The following is a 7,011-nucleotide window of genomic DNA, read 5'->3' as shown; positions in this document are numbered from 1 at the left end:
AAAATAAATGTATGTAAAATGAAAGCCATGTGCAAAGATTTTAGTATCTCCCTCACAGAGACAGGTCACAGACACGAGGCATGGAAAGGAGTGGCTTTGTGCTTTGCAGCCTAAAATACTTTGTCCCACTGATTTTGCTGTGTGCTGTTGGGAAGTTTCTCTTTGACAAAAGTGGTTAGATGCCCTTAAAACGGAGATCGATACCAGCAGTTAGAAGAGTAGATTAAACAAACGAGGGAACAAACCACAGGCTGCAGCATTTCTGCAGTATTCCAGAACTTCTTGTTTCTGTAAATTAAATGTCAGACTAATTGATAGTGGCTGAAAATAAAACATTAAACAAGATTCTGAGTTTGACATTTCACACTGTGGTTGCTTCCCAGAAATGAGAGATGATTTAGGACTGAGGGCCAGGCAAACATCACGATAACTTTTTTTTTTTTTTTTTTAAATCGGTGATAAGTTACATTGAGTGACAGAAAATTCTTGTTCTCTTTCTACTTTCATTGGGAACCTGGTACAATTGTCTCTGTCTCTTTTGTGGTTTTGATTTGTGTGTTTAATTTGTGTGTTTTGGGTCCCTCTTCACAGTATGATGACTTTCTGAAACTGAAGATTGTGAGATTAGGCACAAGTGTGCATGTTATCTTCTTTTCCTCTCTTTTGTCTGTCTTTCTTCCCTTGATTTTCTTGAAAACTGACAGTAATTGAATACATCCCATTTCTTCTATATTTGTTTGCAGTGTTGGTTGGTCCAAATTTAGGAATTCACCATATTTGCTATCTTTTCAAATTTTGCTAGGCCTTTAAACTGCCCTAGGTTTATCCTGAACTAACGTACTATGAGATGAAAGGTTCTTCCCCCATCCAAAGAGCTCTAGGAAAACACCATCTTCCAGATTCCTAGAGTAAAAGGCAATTGCTGTCTCCTTAATAGTGATCAGTCACCTCTAGTAAACCTAGAGGCAAATGTGTGTTGAAAATCTCATAGCAAATCAAAACCTTGTTCATAGGCTGCTAGGCAACCATTATGATTGAACTGTGAGACGGCTGTGCTGAATTTATTGCTTGTGAATTATGTAAAGTGTAAAGCCTGAGAACATTATCTCAGACATAAACAGACTGTATTCACAAAACAAAGTATTTGCAAGTAAAGAGATTTGCTACATAATTAATCTTACTATTGTGAGATGGAAAGCGAGGTCAGGATTCTAACTGTCCAGTTGGAAGAATAATCCTGAAATCGAACAATGTAATTCATCAGTTTTACATACTGTCTTGATGGTAGTTTGAAAACCAGCATAAATAGTCTTTAATAATCTCTAATATAACTTCATAGCAAACAATAAACCAGGTGCCCTTTTCCTTACTCATTGCTGCTTATGGGTTTAGCAACATTTACTAGTGTTTGGCCTTGGATGATTGTTTGATTGTTATTCAATTTCCAAAAATTAGGCTTATTAATTTGTTTAATTAGTTCACTTCTCTCACCTTCTAGTTGATGAGTTCAATAAATTAAAAAAAAAAAAGCAAGAAAAAACAACAACAACAAAAAAAGAAAAAACAATGAACCACAGCTTTTGAAAACTTAGATATGGAAAAGTGTACAACTATTATTTAAAAAAAAAAAAAAAAAGAAAAAATCCTGCAGCTACCTTTTAGAAGAATATATTGTAAGCATTAAACACAGGTTTCCAGTTGCCAGAACTTCTATGCCTAGAATAAATTCTTTATTTTCTGTTATGTTCAGACAGTTCAGGAATGCATCGGCAATGAGTTATCCACAGAATAAATAAGAAGTTGAGGGAATAGTGCTGCACCTTAGGCAGACTGAAGTGATGGTAGCTTACATGTAACTGTCTGCTGTAACAATGCAGATGAAAGGCAACAGTGTCTGGGATGGTCCCCACAAATGAAAGTAAAATTATGGAAAAATGGTAAGTATTTATAGTGAGAAGGAGCAAAATGTAGATAGGTCAGCAGTACGGTATGAAAGTTGTCATGGATCCAAGAGTCATGCCAGTCTGAAGGACAAGAATGTCTTGGGAACCAACCAGAGCAAGGATAGATAAACTATTGTCTTTGTCCCTCCACTGATCAGCCAGCTGGCAGAAGCTCCCAGCCCCAGTTCCTGTCTGCCAGCTCTCCATGGACCGAGTGGCACTGCTCCTCAGGAAGGATCTGCCAAGCAAGGCACTTATGGCTGGGGGCAAGTCAACAACTGGAGCACTGTGATGCATTATGCACTCAAGAAAGAAACTGGCTTCAAGGACACTCTGATCCTGCACAGAAAAGAAAAACAAACAAACAAACAAAGCAAAACAAAACAAAACAAAAAAGTGCTTTATTCAGTGAATGATATAGAGCCTGTAGACTGCTTTGTCTCCAAATACAGGTGGAGCAATTGGGGAGTTAAACTCAGCTTCATTCTCACACACTCATGGTAGTCACACAATTTATTTATATTCCAAGTATGTTATTTCCACACTTAAAGAATGCTGAAGGTAAAATTAATACGATGACATTTTGCTAATGTAGATACATCAGTCCTGGAGGTCTCTGAAGAAGAATATCAGAATATTTGGATGGAGTGAACATGCAATATGGAAACAGGTAAGTTGTTGTTGTTGTTTCATTTCTATATATGTATATATTTGGGAGTGGTGACACACCCAAAAAACCACCATCCAAATACCTACAGACCTGAGAAGCAGTGGGTTTAAGGTGACACGGTGTTGCAGAGGAATCTACTGGCTTTCCCAATGATGAAAGCTGGCAATCTTCATTATTGCTGTGTAGGCTGAATGAAAGTTAAGCAAGCTTTATCCATGCTAGGTGTCAGCCTCAGGCTGAAAACCTCTAGAACTTGTCAGCAAGACTTGTTCAACCATTTCAATTAGAGGAAAAAAATGACTGTCCCAAGTTAATGAAAACAAACCAAACCAAACCAAAGCCTTTTTTTTTCACTGGAAAGGTTTGAACTCCCACAGTCAGCAGGAGGATCGTGAACACTGACACAGGGGTAGTACAAACTGAATTTAACATCTCTATTTAAAAAAAAATAAAAAAATTCAAAATTGGTCACATGCTTCTTAGACACCTCAGCTTGAACTTTTATTTTAGCAATTGGCAGTTAAAATCAGCCGTAAGAAGGGCACATAGTTACAACCTAACTTCCATCATAATCTTTATATAAATTAAATTGAAACTATTATATACTTCAGTCATACATCTTCATCTCTTCTATCATAGCTGTGAAACTGTGTAGCAAAGGATGCAGAGGAAAGCATCCACATTTTCTGCTGAATCCATGATGAGTAAGTATGATGTATATTTATGTTTACATGTGTATTAGCTATATTTGCAGGTCTGGTTTATGTAATATTGATCTTCCTTATTCTCTGGTGTTTCACCACAAAAAACAAGAAGCTGGCTGCATGTGATGAATCTCATGCACATGAATAACCTCTAGAAAGTGGAGCTTATGGGATGACTCACAGCGTCTGAAGTTTTACATGTGCTTAGATGTGCAAGCAGAATGGGGAGTTAGCTTAACGTAATTTACATACTTTTCATTTCAATTTTTCTATTTTGGTCTACATGTAATACATAACAAATTCTGCTGCTTTAAAGGGTTGTTACAAGTGAAATGAGTTTTAACAAATTAAAGTTAAATATGTGTACTAATATGTATTTCCTTATAGTAGTGTCCGGTTTTCATTCTTGTTGCATTAAGTATGGTTGTGGTTTGGTATCTGTGTGTTGAAGTCATAGCTTACTTCTGTCATACTTCTGCAGCTGCAGATATTGTTCAGTGCAGTACAGGAAAAGTACTCTTAGCAACCAAGAAGAGCTAAGAATGATAAGGATTTTAGATAAGATTGACACAAAACATTATGGTGACTCATCAATGTAAACATAATAATTGGGAGTTTCTACTGCTTCCTGGTAACTCAAATATCAGAACTGGTTTAAAACATATGAAAAGTGTTTGCCTAGGGCAACTCATGTCTCGTTGGTGCCTACTGCAGAGTTCTCCATTGCACAGCTGGAGACATTACCACTGCTACTAGGGTAAATCTCACCTCACCCCACCTTTGGCTGCTTGCAGCTGTGGTATTTGGCTGTAGGTCCCATTAGTCACCATCAGGTAGGCCATTGTCTAGTCTTCTGTGTTGAAAAGAGATCAAAATGACCCTGACTTTGTGGAGGAGACCAGGCAGAGGCCCTGATGGAACGTAAGGGCCTTGCATGGAAGAGCTTGTGTTCCCTTCCCATCACATGGCTTGTCAGTATTGAGGACAACTTGTGTGATGCCTAGTGAAGGTTGGAAAAGGTATTGGGGGAATCTGGGGAAATATGACTGATCCTCATACAAACTGAAGGGAACAGCTAGTACAGGAAGAGGTTTCTGCCCCTACACACAATAATACTTCCCTTAATACTATATAACATTCAATTGCTTTCCTCCTTCTTGGTCCTCAGTCTTCAGCCCTGCACTGATAATCTGCAAGTACTTCAGTTTTGCCACAAATCTGCCTGTCAATTACATTTGGGGAGCATTACACTGGTTCAACAACGGAGGATTGAACTACTAACTTTTTCAGAGTGTTGTAATGAAAGCAAAGGATTCTTACATGCAAAGAGGGGAAAAAATGCAGTAGAGAGAATTCAAAAGCTGTTTCATTCTGTCATCTGCCTTGACTTAAATTTACCAAAAGAAGGCAAGAAAAAGTTCAGCAGATCTTAGCATTTCATTGTTGCCTACCTCAACATCAACAGAAGCAGTCACAGCAAGACTAGACAATCTCTCAGTCCCTTTTCGAGCCCCAGCAGTACTGTATCCATTCACCTCCTGATTACTGCAATTTCTATTACAAAAGGCCATTTGAAAGAGCAGACTTCATGGTAAAACAAACATAGCTCAAAATCTGATTACCAGGAAGCCTGTAAGTGGGGAACAAGCACACTCAGTTGCCATGGCAGTCCAAGCTCTGCACCATTTATTTGCATGGATTGCAAAGGAGTTGGTCTCAGTGAGAATATCCTGTCCTCTTTGGAAGACCATCAGGCCTCTCTCCAGAGGTTTACCAAGGAGTGTGCTTGACATGGCTTCCTCGTGGCTGGTTTCTCTTTCTCTTCCAGACAAAAGCACCCATCTGTTACTTCAGTGTATAGCCCATTGTTTTACGGGTTTTAACAAAAACTTAATATTTTTATTCTTCTAGATTTTCCAGTATATATTTAGGATTGTCTAATAATAGTTTTGCCTGCAGGCAACCAAGCTACATTCTACAACTGACAGAAATATGGCATCTGTATTACCACAGTCATATCTTCCAAGTATAAGTAGAATTGTCCTATATATTGTAGGTTCTGTGCTTGTTACAGGTTCAAGTCTACATAATACAGTTACATTTGTGGTCAGGAGATGACAGTATATCATATTGACATGTAGGAAGTGAAGTCTCAGAGAGGCTAACACTTACATATAATCTTATCTTTATGTTCACGGGTGCTCTCTGATAACTGAAGGAGAATATTTTCAGTGGTCAAAACCTAACTATGTGTTTGTAGACTGTAAACTCATCCATAATTTTCACATAACTTTAATTAAATCCTTTTGTGTGTATGCTTTGGCCATATTATTACTGGCCACAGTATTTTTCTGACCAACCCCCAGTCTTGTGTGCTTTTTTTTTGATTTCTGCTGTTTGTATGTTACTATCACTAAAAGTAGTACTTTGGGATATTTTCCTAGAAAAGCACAGTTAAAAGAAAGCATTGTCACCTACACTGCTCCAGGCAGTACAATCTGTCTCTTATAACAATATTATTTTAAAACACAGTTGTTTTTTTTTTCTTTTCTTTTCTTCACGACTGTTGAGAAATCTACACAGGAAAGAGAAAGTGTGCTCTGTATGCTCTGCCTGGTCAGAGAAGCGCATGGAGACCTATAATGTTATGTGCAAGTCTGCCCAGTCTTCAAACCCAAGCAGCTGTGTTTCCTTGCCTGGACATGGACAAATCTTCCTTGGGCTGTATGCCCAAAGCTTCCACTTTTCAAGCTCCTAACCACCCCTTCAGCTACAAATTTCACTTCTAATGCAACTATGGGAGAGAGTAAACAAAATGCATCCTTCTGCTTCAGGTAAAAAAGCACCTACTGCAGCCTTCTTGACCTGACTGGCTGAACCTGCTATCCCTTACTCACTGCAGTCTGACACGAAGAAATATGAAGAAACCCTTACCCACCTCAGGGAATAAAAAGCTCAGAAGAACAGGAAGGTGAGTATGAAAGGGAGAAATCATGAAATAAAAAAATTAAAAATGAAAGGGTTAAACTGAGGTGAGGTTTAAGGGAACATTTAAGGGAAAAGGAAATAAAAATAGTAAACAAAAAAAGACAAAAAAGGAAGATATTGAAGAATTACTGTTGGTATGATGAAAATAGAAGGTTGATAAGGCAAAATGATGTTGCAGAGGAAGTAGAGGATAGACTAACATGGGAAAGATTAGAAGAGGCTGTCTTGAAGGAAGAGAGATACAAAAACACATCGAGGATCAGAAAAAAAAAGGAAGCCAAAATGTCTTATTACAAGTAAAGCTATTTTACCAGTCCTTTGGTATTCATCATGTAATGATCATTAGGCTACTAAAGTCTGAAACATTTCCATTGTGCATCCAGCTCCTCAAAACCTGCTGCTTTGGGAAGACAGTTTTCTGAAATGGGGATAAACTGATAATTTAGCAAATAACTTCAGTGGATGGGCAGGCTAATGCCAGGAACAGTAAGTGTAAAAAAATTAGCTAGTTTTTATTCAGACCAGCCTTCAGTGTTAAGGTTGAAAATATACCAAAAGCCTGTTTTGTAAGATTTATGTTTCTTCTTCCTCATTTTTGACATCTTCAGTGCAGGGAAAGGAGAAGAAAAAAAAAGAAAAGAAAAAAAAAGAAGAAAGAAAGAAAAAAAAAAGCAGCAGTTTTTACAATTGCTATTTGAAATATGAA

The sequence above is a fragment of the Cygnus atratus genome, chromosome 3, assembly GCF_013377495.2.
Source record: "Cygnus atratus isolate AKBS03 ecotype Queensland, Australia chromosome 3, CAtr_DNAZoo_HiC_assembly, whole genome shotgun sequence".
NCBI classification, from domain to species: Eukaryota; Metazoa; Chordata; class Aves; order Anseriformes; family Anatidae; genus Cygnus; species Cygnus atratus.
Note: the sequence above shows the minus strand (reverse complement) of the source record.